We start from the raw sequence: 17,848 nt of genomic DNA on the forward strand, positions 1-17,848 counted from the left end.
GCTGCAGACGACCCCCTTGTAGAAAAAATGCATTTGTGTATGGGAGTCACGCTAGAAGAGTCTCAAAGTTCCACACACAAATGCAGGGAGGTTTACAAATTAAAAGCACTGAGACAAATGCGTGTTTGACAATTCATATATCAATATAACAACTTCCAAATATGTATTTGATGAAAATTGCAAATACCTGACGATTTGTACATTTGTGAATTTTTATTGCACATATTTAAAAACAAGAAATATTTGTGTGCGCATCACAAATATGTTTACAAATCTTATTTTTATATGTGAATTTTTTTTTTACTTATATATGGATTGAAGCATATTTGTGTGTGCATTGAAAATGCATGCATAGCTACGGCCCTGGCACAGACCTGTTTGCTCTGCAGCAAGGAAAGAAAAAGAATGTGCGCATGACGACGATGTGGCATCACATTACAGCAAGTCGTATATTTGGATAAAAACGTCAGTTGTAGGCTATTTACTGTATTGTCGAGTCATTAATGCGCGAGTCGTTAACATTTCCGACAGCCCTTGAACGCAGCAGCAGACAGCCTCAGCAGGCGCACAGACGAGCTGCAGCCACACAGCGCTACAGGACTCATGAAGTTCTCCTGTTTTCCCTCAGCTGGCAGATGCATGTCGGGTGATTGGTAGCGTGGATTCGTGCGCGTTCATCATAAGTTTATTTGAACGAATGTGTGTTTGTTCATCATGTGAAGGGAAAACGCTGCAGCTGTGTGCAACAAGCGCGAGGCAGACATCACATCTAGTTTTGATTGTTTATTAAAAGAAGAGGATGAGACCAAACATCAATGGTAAGTGGACTGAGCCCAGCCTGGGTAGGGGGGGTATGAATGGGTAGATAGAGTGTAGTAGGGTGCGTTACTGGTGCCACAGGTGCCCTGTCTGTCTGTCAGCACACAGCCTGCTGTCCTTACAATGTAATTCATAAAACAAGATACTGTCTGTCCCTGCAGCAGCTGCCCTGCCTCCCTTTTGTTCTGTGCATGCAGACAGTTAGGTGATACTCATGCAACCACTGTAATATCTGATTGAACAGGACCTGAACATGAGTGGGGTTTTTTTTATAAATCACTACATTCATGTAGTGCTGAATCAAATAGGTGATTAATCAATAAATAGAATCATTCATCATCAGGTGGAATGTGACATGGAAAAAAAGATTATTTAAGTCATTATAATGAGAAACCAAAATATTGATAAAGTTTCTCATTGTAATGATTTACAGCATCTTTTTTTTTTGTTTCGTCACATGGGCTTCCATAGGATCTAGAGAATAATTCATGGGGAGTTTGTGTAAAATGAGTGATTTGATTATTTCCTGTATAAGAAAACCTTTTATACTCGCTTAATAGGCTTCTTATTTAACAAATTCAGTGTTTTCTTGTCCCTGACACTATTAGACAATTTACTTAACAATTTACTCTTCTTCACAGAAGTGACCCAATTGCTGAGATGCAGGCCTACTGTGTATATACGGTGTATTTTTTGTACATCTTCTAGCACACTGGCCTACACTAATATAGATGTTTTAACTTATTCAGTATTGATATGCTACACATTATTTCACAAAAAAAGTAAAAAAGTTACCACACCTCCGACTTTAAACAGGATGGTTCACCCTCAATTTCAAAATCTTCACCTGCAGCCACCATGTCCTTGATACAGCCACTGGTGACATGGGTAGAGCGCCAGACACACCCAGTCAAAAGTAAAGAGTGCCCTCTGAGTATCACAGTTCATTATTTATCTCACAGATTTGAATCTTCACATATTGCGCTTGAACTGTCTCTTGACATCAGATAACAATCGAGTCATTGATATAATTTTTTGAGATCATTTATGGTGGAACAGCTTAGTCAGGGTTAGGATTAGCACCCTAGAGGGGATGTATTATCTGCCACAGGGGCATCCAAGAGGGCACTTTTAGAGATTTTTTTTTCTCAGAGCCCATAGAGGTTACATTTGTGTATCTTATATTATATATTATATTATATTAGGCACAAGATATGGATCTTGAGCATACGGCAACTTGTGCATAAACATTCTGCGCCCACAGATTAAATATATAATATAATACATGTAATACTGTGATTATTTTGACAGATAATGCGATATGATTCACAATTAGAATATAATATAATTAGAATATAATATAATTAGAATAATCCTTTTCACATCACAAATTTTCACTGAAAAAACTATTAAAATCATGATGATGTCATTTCTTTTAGGATCTGTACCAAGACTTGTAGACCAGGGCATCTCTGCAGCGCTACAGCTACTTCATTATTATGTCAATTGTGCAGCCCGAATTTTAATAAATGAAGTGTACTGGAATAACCCAATTGAATACCCACCATTTATAGTATTTTGTAGAACTCCAGGTTGCTTAGACTCCCAAATTCACATGACCTGAATGTCCTTATTGTTAGCTGTGGCCCTGGTTGAAGCACAACTGTAACACAGCAGCTTTTTGGTTTATTTTAAGAAATGTTTCTATTGTTAAATATTTCTACAGCAGACATATCTGATGTGTGCTCCAGCCAAAGAATATCTGTTGGATTAACAAATATGGAGGACCATCTTATTGTCCAGCCAAGCAGTGATTAACCAACTGGTTACAGCAGTAATGTGTCAGTATTCTGAGTTGTCTCAAGTTGACTTTAGCTGAGTCAGTTCTGTCTGTGTGTCTGTGAGTTTTGTGGCTCATGCCAGACTGAGGTCAGGACGGTAAGAGGTAGCGCTGTACGCTCATTCTCATGATGTGGTGGATTCAAGAGTGCTGAATTAGCTGGAGAAATGAAGAGGAGCGTGGGTGTACTGAGTCACTATGCATGTGTGTGTGTGTGCATGCAGGAAATAAAAAAAGAGAGAATGAGTAAATAAGGCTAATTATTTATCCTTATTTAACCAGTCATGTCCATGAAACTCTCAGTTGAGCTGTTTTCAGGTATCAGTGCATGGGAGAGCAGCAACAGCATCAGTTGTTTCAGCCCCAAAACCACATATGTTCATGTTTAAGGTGGATGGACGGTCAACAAAACATTGAACCGCTGTTCACTTCCTGATCCTTACAATCATCGTTTTTTTTTGGGTTTTTTTTTACCATGAAAGGGTTCAATGTTGATGTTTTTTTCACTTGCCCAGTCAGGCAAATAGGTCAGAAATAGTAAATTTGTAATTGCCCCCATACAAATTGTTTTATTCATTAGCAGTTATCAAATAACAGCAAAGACCCTCTTCGCTGCCATGCTAGCGGGACGCTGTCGGCTCTCGTTATGGCACTCTAGTGATCTTGTTTTATCTACCTTGCAACCAAGTGGTAGTAATTGGATCCACAACCATGAATGTCCCCTAACTGTAACAAATTAATTATTTTAAAATCACAATTAATTTGAACCCAAACCCTGATGTTCACCTAGCCTTAATAAAGTTGTTTTTGTGCCTGAACCTAAGCACATCTCAAACGCACATTGACACATCTTAAAACAAACAAATGACATAGTCTGGCCAACAGTGGCATTGGATCAAAATACTTGTGCGTACAAGTTGTTAATACATCCAAGTAGCAACCTTCATGGCTGGCAAATAAAGCCAACACAGAAGTTACAAAAACTGCCAGTCCTCTAACGTATTAACATTTGAGTGGACCTATGCATACCTACCAAGGCTGTTAAAAGCTACAGCAATAACAAACCCTGGTTCAAAAAGGGACCTTGCGGCAACCTCTGTGGCTGCCAAATTAAGCTGACACAAAGTAAAGAAACCTGCAGTTCCTCTAATGGCCACTTGAGGCTGGCTCTAGCAGGGAGTCAATCTCCGTAAGGCCCCATATTAAAATGGCCAACTTTAGAGCAGAAATAAACATGTTTACAGCGTGGTACAAAAACAGTTCTGGTCTCTAAAGCTAATTTCCGCGTTCATGACAACTGTACGAGGGGGTGAGTTTTTTTTATATAATTCACCCATTTAAATTATATCAAGGCTTTAGGTTATACATGATTAAGGGTGTGGCCACTTTGAGTGACAGGTTGGTGCTGTCACAGGTCGCTGTTCAGTAACCAGGCTTCATTCAGCCTGCCTCAGCTCCACCCACGCTCCACGACTTTGCCCATTTTTGGATTAGCCAGGAACCGGTGGAGTCTGGACTGCCAAGACGGCGACGGCTCTTCAGAAAAGTATGGGTGACATCACAGAGAGATGGCCATTTTTTATTATACAGTCTACTGTAATTACGGCATCACTTAACTCAAGCCTAATTTACCTCTTGAATTGGCCAGTGACATATTGGCTTTTTCCACTCCTCAAAATGTCGTACCCCTGACAAAAACATCAGACTTCACTGGTAATCATCCCAATCCAGTGAGCTCAGGAGCACAGAATGGCACCCAGGACCGTCAGGATGTGGCGATCCTTTCACAGCTCAATAATGACCCTGTAGGATTAGGCCACATGTCTCTGGCTGAGTGTTTTCCTCTCTGCTGTATTAAACAGCCCTGGCAGAGTTATTACAGATAAGTCATACTGTAGAAGTGTGATAGAGCGCTGGAGACAATGGCAGTATCACTTTTTCCAATCACTGCACTGTTATTGCTTTCTAGGCAAAAAAGAAGGTTATTGAGAACAATTAACAAAAGTAAGAAAAAACAAATTACATTACAAATATCAAAAAAGCGGTAAAAGAAAGAAAAAAGTATCTGGTATCAGGGAGAATGCACCGATTTGATACCACTTTATTTATTAGCCCTGAAATGCCCTTTTTTCCCAGGAGGGCAAAGTCATGACTGGCTCTACTCTGACAGGTTTAACCTGAGCCAGGCCATACAAAAGTGATAGCAACCATATAGGCTTAGTAGTATACACAGTATATATCTATTTTTAATACAGATCAGTACTCAGTATTGGATGATTTGCACTTTTCAGGTATGGGAATCTGTATCAACAAGGAAAAAATGGTATCAGAACAAGGACAACAAAAATGCACTGTGGGCCCCCTATTGATTTGCTCTCCTGTCCTATTTGCATAGTTCCCATCAAGGTTGCCATACCAAACAGTCAAAGATGAAGTGAAGAGACTGAAGATAAAACTGTAGGATGATTCTGTGTTTCATTTTGACTTCCTTAAGTTGTTTGAACAATCTCTGCTCGGAATTTCTGGTGATGCGGTGTGAGTAAATATTCCAGTGTATTTAAATGAGTCTGTGATGATCGGATATGTATGACAGATTTGGGTTCATCAAATGTTGAGTAGGAGGTTGTGGCACCAACTGAATGTTTACCTAATGGTTGTATCATCAGTGTACTCGAGGATGGTTACTGAACTGTGCTGGGATGTGAAGCTGTTGGTGTGTAAGGAGAAGAGCCAGAGTGATAAGACCTTGAGGGACACCAGTGCTCAGGGTTAAAGGGCAAGGCAGGTTGTTCACCTTAACCCACTGTCCCCTCTCCCACAGGACACTCCAGGCTCAGTGGCATGTGTAGGAGCTAATGTTCACATCCATCAATGAATTGAAGAGTGTAATAGGATTTATGGTGCTGAAGGCAGAGCTGAAATCAAGGTGTCAGGGTTCTCCAGCTGTCAGTCAGTAGTGTTTTAGATGGCCCTGGTGGCATTAGGAGCAATTTCTTTTTCCATTATATTACCCTAATTTTGCTTTCTAATTGCAGTTAATATTTTGCTCTTTCTTACTCTAGTGATGAAAGCTGAGTTCATTTTCTTGCCTTTTCTTGCCTTTTGCATAGACTGTATGAATAAAAACGGGCGTAGCCCCCGTGACGTCCCCAATAGCTTTCTGAAGAGACGTGGTGAAGCTCAGTGTGGTCAGCTCTGGCCCTCACCATCTTGGTGGTCCTGACTCCACCAACTCCAGGCTAATCCAAAAATGGATAAAGAGGTAGAGCGTGGGTGGAGCTGAGCGGGCTGAATGAAGCCTGGTTACTGAAAACAGACAACTGTGACAGCACCCGCCTGTCAAAGTGTCTCAAAAATTAATATATGACATCCCCAAGTCCGCAAGATAATCTTGGCACTTGGCCAGTGATTACATCCCAATCACTGCATTCTCTGTGTATCTCTACCTGTGTCATGACACCACTACAATTAACAAGCTCTTATCAAAGTACTGCGTGGTGTTGTAAATCCTGCCAGTGATCCACTCTATTTCGAAAACAGACTTGAACCATTCTAGCTATTTCTTTCAACTGGAGCCACACTGAAAACATTACATTACATCTACGTGCAGTTTTATAAAGATGCATTATTGTAATGTGACAATTATTTCTAAATACGCAGATACATAACACTTACGTTATATCTATCATAATAGGGCAGATCAGAGGTGGTTAAGTAGAGCCAAAGTGCACATAATTACTTTCTGTTTTTACCAGCCTATTTTAGAGGCTGATTTTTCCTGGTACACAGGTATAAACTGAATGTACAACAACCTGAAATCCTGTCCTTCATCACTGGCAAGATATCTTCTGTGCACACAAGAGGTGATGATCCAAAAGTAAAGAACAACATGTGAAACCTTTCCTAAACAGCATGTGGTACTCAGGACAGGCCACAAAACAGCAAAAGCTGCTGTGAAAACATCTGTTTTAATGCATATTTTTTACTTATTTACATTACATTACTTTACTTATTTACATTATTTCATGCAGTGCTTCAGTGTTTATTTGTGAAGTTAATATTGTATATAATATATATTATCGGACTTAGTCGATGTCATACAAATTACCAGATTTTTACAGAGCGCTCCCAAGGCCCTGCAGAAGCTAGCTACTCCAAAATAATAATGTATTTGTGTTATTGCTTGGTGCTCCGTCACACACAATAATTTCAGATGGAGAGCTAGTGGGGGGTTATGTCCTTGCTTCTTGCACAAGTTACATTTAGCAACCCTACCACTGTAAAAAAGAAAAGAAGGTAAATAAAAAATACTGGAAAATAACTTATTTTACTAATAATTGTCACTAATTTTATGTCATTTTAGAAATGTATTAACAGTATTAGACTTGAATTTAACAGTTTAATCTATTAAACAATTGATATTGCAAATTTTAATTTTGTTTAAGCCATGTTTTAACTTACTGTTAATAGTCTTTCTTTATACAGCTTGTATGGAGGAGATGCATGGCTGTCTGTCTGGGAGTTAACAAAGAGAATGAGCAAGGGTTGTAGTGCAGTGCTTTTTCTAAGAAGCAGAGAGTGCACAGTCCATGGACAAAAAGCGAGGTAGTGGAAAAACAGCTTCTTTTCACACATTCTTAACCTTGACAAGCCCCTCATTAGAAGAACTGTAGGTCCAAAGACTGCACAGCACAGTTCAATTACACTATATAATATTATTATTTTTATTATTGCTCTGTAAGTGTTGATTTTCAGTTATTTATGAAATATCATTAGCTTTAGTTGATAAGTCTATCTAAGTATTTTAAGATGTTAATTGGAAATATTGAGAAAGTGTCATTATTTTGAGGTCAATATTTCATATTTCTCATTATAATGACTTACAGGATCCTTTTTTTTCTGTCACATTGGCAGAAATGGGCTTCCATTACATATATATACAGTATGGCATGCATCTTAATCACTAGCAACAAGGCTGTTTGACTTTGGTGAGAACATTGTACTCACTCAAGTAATTGCAGAGAAGATTTAGTCCTTGGATCTGAGAGTTATAGCTTTAACTCACTGCGTATGGGGCTGTAATATAGAGTTGAAGTTGAAGACCATGTAGACATGTGCAACACGAGCACTTACACTGACCCTGTCCAAACAGTGTGATATTCTAAAGGAGCAAGCTGCCTTCCATTTTTTATGAATTATACAAATTGTAATTTTCACTGTCAATTTAATTCCAAAAAATGCCTAAAAACATCACATTTTATACATTTTATCACGATTTTTTAGAAAAGCTGTCGTGAAACTACAAATGTTAGGCCACAACAATTCCATAAAAAACCTGTGAAATCTAGGAGGGAAAACACAACTCTGCACCCATTCATACAAATGCAGCTTGGGAGTTTAATTCAATTAAATTCAGTTTTATTTGTATAGCGCTAAATCATAACAGATGTTATGTCAGGACACTTTTCAAAATAGAGCAGTTCTAGACCGAACTCCTTATAAGCAGGTATTAGCAGTGAGAAGCAACAAGGGCTGTGGTGCATTCAGAGAGGGACTAATGTGACTAATTTCTGAGGAGGGCTCTTGGAAAGGACCAAGTAGTCTTGTACAAATTGTAGACACAATAGAGATATGTTCTATTTGTACACTTCTAGTTAATTAAGGCTGATTAAGGATTAACAAATAGTCCTTACTGTCTGTTGTGATGAGAGAATGGTTTTGTCCTTTTTCTTTAGTCTACTTTTTGCTGGTTATAAAACAGTCTCAATTTAATACTGATGCCTCTATATGACCTACATAAACAAACGGGACCATCAGAGAGAAGATTGGCTATTTCTACATAGTTATTCTTAATGCTTGCCACCAGGTCGGATTCCCCTTGAAATCAATGAAACAAAGTGCTTTTATCCACAGGGGCCGCCAGAATAAAATAGAAAATGAAGTTTAAAGGTGAAGTTGCAGATTGCAGCCATTTGAATACAGCTCAGCCTTCCAAGTGTGTAGGAGAACAAAAACACAACAACTCTTATTTTAGTGTGTGTAAGTGTGATTTGAGTTGTTGTGTTTTCTAGAGAGTTATTCAAGATGTTTTCATATAATATTTTCTACAGAGAAAATAGTTTTAGGGCTCTATCTTGCACTCAGCGCAATTGACTTTGTACACTGGCGCTTGTAAAATTCCTATTTTGCACTCGACGCACATTGGAATTTTCCCTCCACCGATGCACGTCCTTAAATTAGGGAATGAATTTGCGCTCCGGGGGGCGGTTCAGCGAAAAGAGGAGGCGTGTTCCGGTGCAAACGTTCCCTGGTGCTATTTTGCTGTTTCAGAAAACAATTCCGCCACAGACCAGGAAAAACCTAGTCTAAAGTCAGTGGCGCTTATTCAGATGCTATTTTAAGGGCGCAGACTTGAGGGGATGCGCCTGAGAGGCAGCAGCAACATCGCCACCTGGTCAAGACGGGCATTAATACTGTGCCGCATCCCGGACAACTCCCGCTCCAGCATGTCAAACCCAGTTTGCTGCAGGAACGGGTGGTCCTCCGGCGTGTAGTGGGTCTGGATCCTCTGCACCTTGGTGTTTGCGCTGCTCCCTCCTCAGCTGGCCCTTGCACACTGCTCGGCCCGTGCGCACTGCTCCCGAGGCCAGGGTCTTCTTCCTGCGGAAGCTGCGTTACATTGTTTTGATTTATTGTATGGCTGTGTTTCATTTATTTCATGTCAATAATGTCACTTCTCGGACTTTTACGGCCCTGACGAGAACGTCGGTCCCCTCGGCTGTGAACCGCTCCTGGTGTGCGCCTGGCAAATCCACCATTATAATAGCAATCCGCCATGGAACAAGCGCGCCTGCTTTTAAAGGGAATGTGAGATGACGCCCAAACCACACCTATGACTAATGTAGCTACTTCAGACCAACCCATTTTAGATTTGCGTCGGGCGCAAGAGTCATTTATCCCGCTGGCATAATAGCAACAGCGCCCGAGATCATCAGGCCTCTCATTGTGAGTGAACATATTTCACAGCACCGTAGCGGCCTGCCGTATGATCATACACAGGTATTAGCTAATTTTGCTGTTTAAGAGGTGGAGTCGATGTTAAAAACTATCTGTGGTCTTCACACGTCAGACCTGTGCAAAGATGACAGCGTGTGAACGTCACAGGGGAGGCCAAGATATGCACTTGTGCTATGAAGCGGCGCAGCACATTATGTGGAAAAGTGTTGGGGCAGAGTGGAATGTAAATCAGAGCATGTGGTAATCAGTCATTATCCCTTCAGCCTGTCACATTATTTATTTTATTTATTCAGCTCTTCAAAACAGGAAATAGAGCAGAGTGCAGACTGGCTTTTTCAAGTGGGAAAGTAGTGTTGTCTGGGAGGTTCAGGGTGCCGAGGTGTGAATATACAACAGAGCTATTATGCAGACAAAGGCAGAAAATGGGGCTTTAAAAATCAAATTTTCATTTGTAGGGAGACTTTGTAATAATGTTTAGGGCCTTTTTGTACTCATCAGATGTTGACAGTTGAGAGTTGTGCATAAGAAATTAAAGGAATAAAAGAGACAGAAGATGCGCATGTGACAAAGATACCCCAGACTCCAGCCAGGTTACTTCCTGAAACCCTGAGGTCAGCAGCAGGATGTTACAACACAGTGATTAAAGAAGCATATGCGCCATTACTTAAAGGGGACATATTATGCAGAGGGTACTTTTTAATGTTTGTACACACATATTTGGGTGGCCGACCAAGCCAGAAACTGTGAAAAAAAACAACTCAGTCCTTTTTTAGTGGGCTGGCCATGTCAGAAGACCTCAGGTCAAACACTCTGTTCAGATTTTGCTCCCCTTCTTGCGTAAGAAGCTGATTCATTTGCATAGCACCACCTCCCCTCTGACTAACCACTTCCCTCGCAGAAGAGCTGCCTTTGCTGCTGTCCACCATCTTTACCCTGCAAGTCCTGGCTGTTCCTGAAAGCCTGGAGCTAAGTGCCACAGCTGCCCAGATGTTCGCTGCAGGGACCAGCACAGAAGTCTGCATGTCCTCCCATCATCAGAGGAAGATACATACTTTATTTTGGATTATGTATTTATTTCTGAAATGTTCCCACAAGGACTGCAACTGCTTTCTCAAAGGAGTACCAGCTCATGGACCGATACAGACTGTCTGTGACCCAACTTCACACTTGGAAGCTGTAAGTTTTTTTCTATTTAATGTTGTTTTACTGTTCATTGTGTAGGTTAGCCTGCCGGCTCAATATCATCCAACTGCAGCCACAAATCTCGTGCTGGTGGGGGTTCCCGTTTTCGCTGACTGGAACGCCCCCTTCTTCTTCGCCTTTTTTTGCTGAACTATAACTGTCAACATCCGGTTTAATATAACATTCGCTAGTTAGTGTTTCTCAACAGAAGTTTCAAAATAAGATCTAGTAGTCTGTAAATGTATTATAGAACTAATGTTAGCAAGCTAAGCCATCTACAGAACGTTAGTCCAATTACATCATCACTCACTCTTGTACAAAATTAAATAAACCAGCATATGTAAACACAAACATTTATTAACCAGATATAATAAAAGCAAACAGAGGAAAAATACACAATATACAATCTAACTTAAAAGAACTAAAGGAGTATGTGTGTGTGTGTGTGTGTGTGTGTGTGTGTGTGTGTGTGTGTGTGTGTGTGTGTGTTTGTTTGTTTGTTTATGTGTTTATGGGGTCATAAAAGGTCCTCTGACCAGATGTTTCAGGATGTGAAACACGTGCTGGTGAGAGACAGAGAGATAAAAGAAGCGGGGGGATTTGAATCCCTCCCCACGTGTATGTACAGAATATGTGTGTGTATGATTTTTAGATTAACGGTGCCTTAAGGGAGTATGTGGATGCAAAGACGATGTCTGTGTGAAGCATTACCCTAACATCACCTTAGCACTGTCTCAAAGACTACAGTTACTACAGTAACCTCAGTTAATCAAATCAACATCACAATACCACAGTAACCTGAATAAAACACATCAGCAACATTAACAATAATTAAACATGTCCTTGTTTAGCTATTAACTCGGTTAAGTTGTCTGTCTATGCCCAGTATGTTACCAGCGGTCCAATGCCCAGTACGTTACCAACGGTCCAATGGAGATGAAAAAGAGTTGCAAGTGGCGGTCCTGTGAGCCAGGCTGATCAGAATTGTGGTTCTGAAGTCCAAACAGTCTCTGCTGTGCAATGTCCGCTGGTGCAGGTATCACAGGAAAAAACAGGCTTTTGTGCCGTGCTATAATCCTATTGTCGTGCGTCGTCGGCGGGTCAGGCCGAGGTCCAGAACTTATCACCCGGTGTGGGTGTGTGAGCAGGAGCGAAGGTAGATGAGAAGAGAGAGAGAGAAGATCATCTCTCTGGCTTAATTAGCCGTGATGACAGGTCTGGTGTCAGAGGGGATCTTGACCAATGAAAGGCTGGTGTTTGGCCATTTATTGCCTTCATGACACACCCTGGCCGCATTCCGGGACCCCCACTGTGAGGTCTGTTATCTGGCAGGCATGTTCCCTTTGTCTAAAAGACTACTACAATCAGGCTTTTACTTGTACATACAGGCCGCTGTAGGAAAGAAAAAAAAAAGAAAATCTTCTTTGTGTAAAACACATGTGGCCATATTCCAACATTTCCCTTTGGGTTCGGAAAAATACTTCAAATGAACAAGTTCATATTTAGAGGTATCCTTGGATCCCAACACAAGTAACACTGAATCTGCCTTGTTTTACAGGTGACCTGATGAAGCTCAGGTGTTCCTGGACCCATCAGAGGACAGAGACAGCTGCAGCATCAGGACAGTCTGGGTATCCAAAGGAAGACTCATCAAGATAAACACTGACTGCAGAGCTCCATTACCAGCTCACACTTCAGTATACTACAAACCATAAACCTTCGGGACATGATCTGCACTGTTTACATAAAAGTTATAGCTTTGTTACTTGCAGCATACACACACTTTATGTGTAACTGGAATATAAATGAAACATTAATAAAGTGTTATATTTTTAAGGAGAGTTTTGGTCATTTTTAAGTGTGGTTTTATATAAATAACATGTTATTTCAGAGAGGTTTTATGAAGATTTCCTGCATGTTGAAGGGTTGAACCTGGTCCATGTAACATCTATCAATATGTACATGTGAAATTTTAAACCTGTAGTAAATGAGCGTAAGTAACACAATACATTTCTGCCTCACATTGAAACTTTATTATGTTGACAGATAAATGACATAATGTATCATAAATGATATTCAGTATATATACAGTATTTTAAAAGGGGTGAAAATATAATTGCAGCTTTTACAAATATTTGAAGGTTAACTTTGGTAATAATTGTCTGACAAAAACGTTTCAAGTTAAAATATCAGACTATGAAATATGGATACAGATACAGTTTACAGTTTGTTACTGAGCAGTAGTTTTTATTTTTGCAAGTTACTTTATTAGATGAGTAATTCTTTAAGTTATGTTGACATGTACAGGATAAAGTATTCCAGGCAGGTTTCTGCCTCATTATGGTAAGTTTCCATGGTCTCAGTAAACTAATGTATAAAGAATATAACAGATGAGAGGTAAGTATCATTAACTATTACTCGATACTTGGTACGTTATCGGGTGTTTCTTCACTAGAAACAATTGCTGACTAATGTTTCACGTTGTCTGTTTGTATGGTAACATCCCCACATTCGGGTAATAACTGTTACATACTATGCTACATGCACATGCTAACACGTTACCCTTTAGCGCCTACAACAAATATGTTTTACCACTGGTCGAGACTGTAGGTCTGTAGGCTGTACCTGTAAAGACAAGCATATAACACAGTTTGGTTTGATAGTTAAGGTATCCTTATTCCTTTATTTGTCCCACAGTGGAAATTCCAATGTTGCAGCTACAAAGTGGATAGAAAAAACAGTCTAAAAACAGTAAGAGTAGGAAATAAAAATATAAACACAACCAACATTATGTGAGAAGAGATAATACGTTAGCAGTATTTACCTGAGGAAACGCACAGAAAGCTGTAATCCTGATTGTTGATGTTGTTGTTTCTCCATGATTTCAGGTCAGACTCCGCTCAACATGTAGAGAACCAGTTATTGAATTAATATTGGCAGGAGAAATCACAAACTCAGGGCCTGTCCTCATAATACGTTTTCTTGAATCCGGATAAATACTTTATCGACGGCCTCGGAGACGGATACGGCGGTTTCGGGTGGAAAACGTTATTTTTGGAAACGGGTCCTAGAGTGGAAAATCCGAAACGCCAGATTGCCCGGAGTCGTCTGGATGGCAAAAACGGATTAGCCCCGCCTCAGCCTTAACCTCAGCCGCCCAGACGCGCATAACAACAACAACAATGGCAGAATACAATACTTGTTGTAAACAGCGCATGCTCCATGGCTTCTCTTCTGGTTTTAGTGTATTGGTGTGGCGGCGTCACAGCGCCACATACAGGCCTGGCATATGTACTACAGCGTTTTGGATCGTTTCAGTGAATCCATGTGGACGCAGATATTTCTGGAAATGAAGCCGTGTTTACGGAGATTTTTTTTTAAACAACATCTTATTGGGTGAGGCCGCGTATTCGTGAGGACAGACCCTCAGTAGCAGTGAGGAGCTGCCTGCCAAAACACCGCCAACGCTGAGGCGGAAGTGGGAGGGCTGGAGCGTCAGCCCGACATAAGGCTGACCAATCAGAGCAGACTCTGCTTTTTGGGAGGGGGGCTTTAAAGAGACAGGAGATCAAACAGAGCGCTTCAGACAGAGGCTGAAAAGAGATGCTTCAGCTATAGGCAGTATGAGAAAAATAATGTGTTTTATGAACATTAAAACATCTAAACCTATTTTAGTAGAGCCACAAAATACAATTATGAACCTGAAAAGTGGCATAATATGTCTCCTTTAACATGTGGGAAGATCAAAATATTCACCAAGTATTTGCATACAGGGAATTTATTTTGGTGCAGGTTCCAGTACGACAAAATGAAAAGTGAAAAGAGAAAAAAAGATAAATTAGGTAACTGAATGAAAGTGCAGTAAAATACAATGATTAATGATGCAGGCAGCAGATGTATCACACAAACAGTGTCTGTTCATGCATATTATGTGCCAACAGAAATAAGAAATGAGGACTTCTGCTGATGTATGATCTGTGTATGTATGTATATTCAGTTCTGTGAAATTCAGAAGTTATGAAGCAGCTGTAGCAACACTGATACCAGGCATTAAGAATATAATCACATAGCATCTGTTGGCTTTCATTTAATGAAACAAGGCCATTTAATAAATTCCTGACAAAAAAATTATTTTAAGATCAATCCGACAGAAGAGTCTGGAGTTGACTAATTAATGACTGAGTTAAATGACAGTAGTCTAACCGAGAATTTAAAAACACATAAATGACTTTTAGGTGTCATGAGGTAAATGGATGGATTGAATTCACTTGCTACATTTCTGAGCTGCTAGAAGCATGACTTAAAGGACCAGTGTCTAACATTTAAGAGGATCTATTGTCAGAAATGGAATATAATATTCATTGCAATCTGAAACTTCACCACTAGATGCTACTAAATCTTCCACATTGGACCTTTAACCAGTTTTGCGATTTAACTGTTCAAATAAGATATGCATAAAACAGAATCTCACATTCTTGCAAACATGCATTGCTTGGCTAGAGAATGAACCCAGGGAGAGTTGAACATTATCTAACATGGTCTTGACATTAGGAGTAGAAATTATAATTCAAAAGTTTTGTATGAGACAAACCATTATACTGTAAAAATGGTAATATTTATTTTTGCTCAACTCCAAGTTTACTTCATACTTGTTAGTTTATTGCTAATAATTGTTTTAGTCATTTTTAAACCAAAACGTGCCAAACATTACATGGTTAGAGTATTTGTTAGTACTATTTTTGTTATTTATAATTGTATCTGAATATCTTTTGGTTTTCGACTTCTGCTCAGACAGAGCGAAAAATTTTGGACTTGGACTTTAGCACAGTTGTTTGACATTTCCTAGACTTAATGATTAATAGAAAACATGAACATCAGATTAATTGATTGATTTCCTTAGTCACTATTTCCAAGTATAGATTTGAAAATGAAGCCAAATTATGAACAGAAATTGAAACTGCAACTACACTGAATAAGCTTAAATAAACATGTTTTATTTGTTTGCTGGTTTACTGACTGATCTGTCATTGAATAAAGAGTGCAGTGTTCCTGAGCAGTTGTTTAAGTGAGTGATGTTATGTTACCCACAGGGGTTGCCATCTGAGCCAGCACTACCTACCTTCCTGTCTTTGCAATCAAGGACAACAAATCAATAGTGTACTTCTCTTCGCACGGCGCCATTGAGCACTGCATTGTAGACAGACAGGCGATGGCCTTGCATGCTGACTGTCATCCTCCACAAAGCGAACGTAACTCTTTGATTCCTGCTCAGTCACTCTGTTTACTGAAAGCACTGTTTCCTTTGCTTATTTAATTGTGTAGAAAGTAAAAAAAAAAAACAGCAGTTGTCAAACCATCTGACAAAGAGGCTCACTAGTTAAGAAATCAGCAATGAGAATTAAGCAGCAGGGACGCTGTTTTGTGTCATGGTTCCTGCGCCACAGTAAATCTCATTACAAAATTGACACGGTTGATTACTGTCTGTAATTCCAGGAATTAAAGGCACAGGTCACAGATGAAATATTGTTGCTCCATAATTTTATTTGTGTCGTGATTGACTGGATCAGAGCCAGTTTTATTTGCACTTGAATTAAATATTTATCTTAAGGTTGTGAAAGGTTTGCTGACATTTGTATGGAGTACAAAGTATCTGCATTAAGCCTTTTCATGGTCAGTAACATCCAATAAGCTTGCATCCTTTTCTACTGATGGTGGATTTTTCAGATTTTATGTCAACAACTGTATATGTGTAGATTGAAATGATCCTGGTGTGATGGTCTGACGGTGAACAGAAAACAGCTTGCCCCTTCAGGAATACTATATCCCACATTTCTATTAGGGCAACACAATATGGTAAAAACATCTTATTGCGATTATCTTGACAGATATTGCTTATGATTCACAATTAGTGTGTGGGTTTGCATCACAAATTTTCACTGAAAAAACTAATGAAATCCTGATTATGTGTTTTGGGGGGTCTGTATTAAACAAACATGTTTTCTTAAATCTGGAGAACAAGATATGTGCGCCAGGGCTTCTCTGCAATTCTAGAGTACTTCATTATTATGAATTTTATCTATATCAAAAAATTGCAGCTTCTGCAATTTGGATATTGATTTTCTATAAAGATCCGTGCAAACTGTCGTGGAGGTGTACACAGGGGAAGGTGTTATGGGTAACCATAGGTTGCACAGGCTCCCAAATCTTAATAAAAGATGCACAACTGTCATACAGTCCTAAGTGTCGAGCAAGCTGACTGGTCAATCCTCAATGTCCAGGTTAAAAAAGGAAAATAAAACTCATGTATTCTATCATTAATTTGTACAGAAATAAAGCATAGCTGTGTCTGGTGTGCGTGTGTGTGTGTGTGTGTGTGTGTGTGTGTGTGTGTGTGTGTGTGTGTGTGTGTGTGTGTGTGTGTGTGTGTGTGTGTGTGTGGCAGGGGTCATGGCCAACTCCATTACTGCCCTGGATCCAGGCCTGACACCATCCTACACTGTCCCAAATCTCATCAGCTGCTTCATAATAGAGATGCTAACAACCCGCCACTGCTCTCTAATACAGTCCTATAAGGTCAAAGTCAGGTCTATACAGCTTTTTGCTCTGTTTTTACTAACCAACGTTTCATATAGAAAAGACATATATATTAGAACGAGAGAAGAAAGAGGGTTGTCACACAATATACATTGACAGCTGTTTAATTCTTAAATTAATTTAGAATATATTTAGTTTTTTAAAGACTTTTTAAAGACAAATTTCAAATAATTTTAAAAGTTGACTTGTGGAAATCTATATATATGTACATAGCTACAGCTATGCTCATCATTATTATGTTATTAAAATGTCTTTGTTCTACGTGAAAATAAATTGGATTAATTTCATATCAGTGCAAACACTGATCTCCTTACAACATTTAGATTTCCTTTCATATATATAAAATATAGTTATTATTCCAGACAGGAGTCTGGAAAAGCAGTGAAAGTTTTGTGA

General features: G+C 39.5%; 1 protein-coding gene across 2 annotated transcripts in view; it reads left to right on the forward strand.

Moving 5' to 3' along the window:
• Positions 1–602: 602 nt before the first annotated feature.
• The window catches only part of LOC127368777 (5-hydroxytryptamine receptor 1E), a 42,870-nt gene continuing 25,624 nt past the window's right edge, over positions 603–17,848 (forward strand). The window contains exons 1-3 of one of the 2 annotated variants that reach the window (XR_007885873.1): positions 603–818; positions 10,575–10,852; positions 12,417–12,677. The gene's annotated coding sequence lies outside the window, so the exon portion shown is untranslated. Of the gene's footprint in view, positions 819–10,574; positions 10,853–12,416; positions 12,678–17,848 lie in introns of those variants that run through there. The other variant, XM_051409943.1, reaches the window with a different exon arrangement.

Source organism: Dicentrarchus labrax, unplaced genomic scaffold (genome assembly GCF_905237075.1).
Source record: "Dicentrarchus labrax unplaced genomic scaffold, dlabrax2021, whole genome shotgun sequence".
Classification (NCBI taxonomy): domain Eukaryota; kingdom Metazoa; phylum Chordata; class Actinopteri; family Moronidae; genus Dicentrarchus; species Dicentrarchus labrax.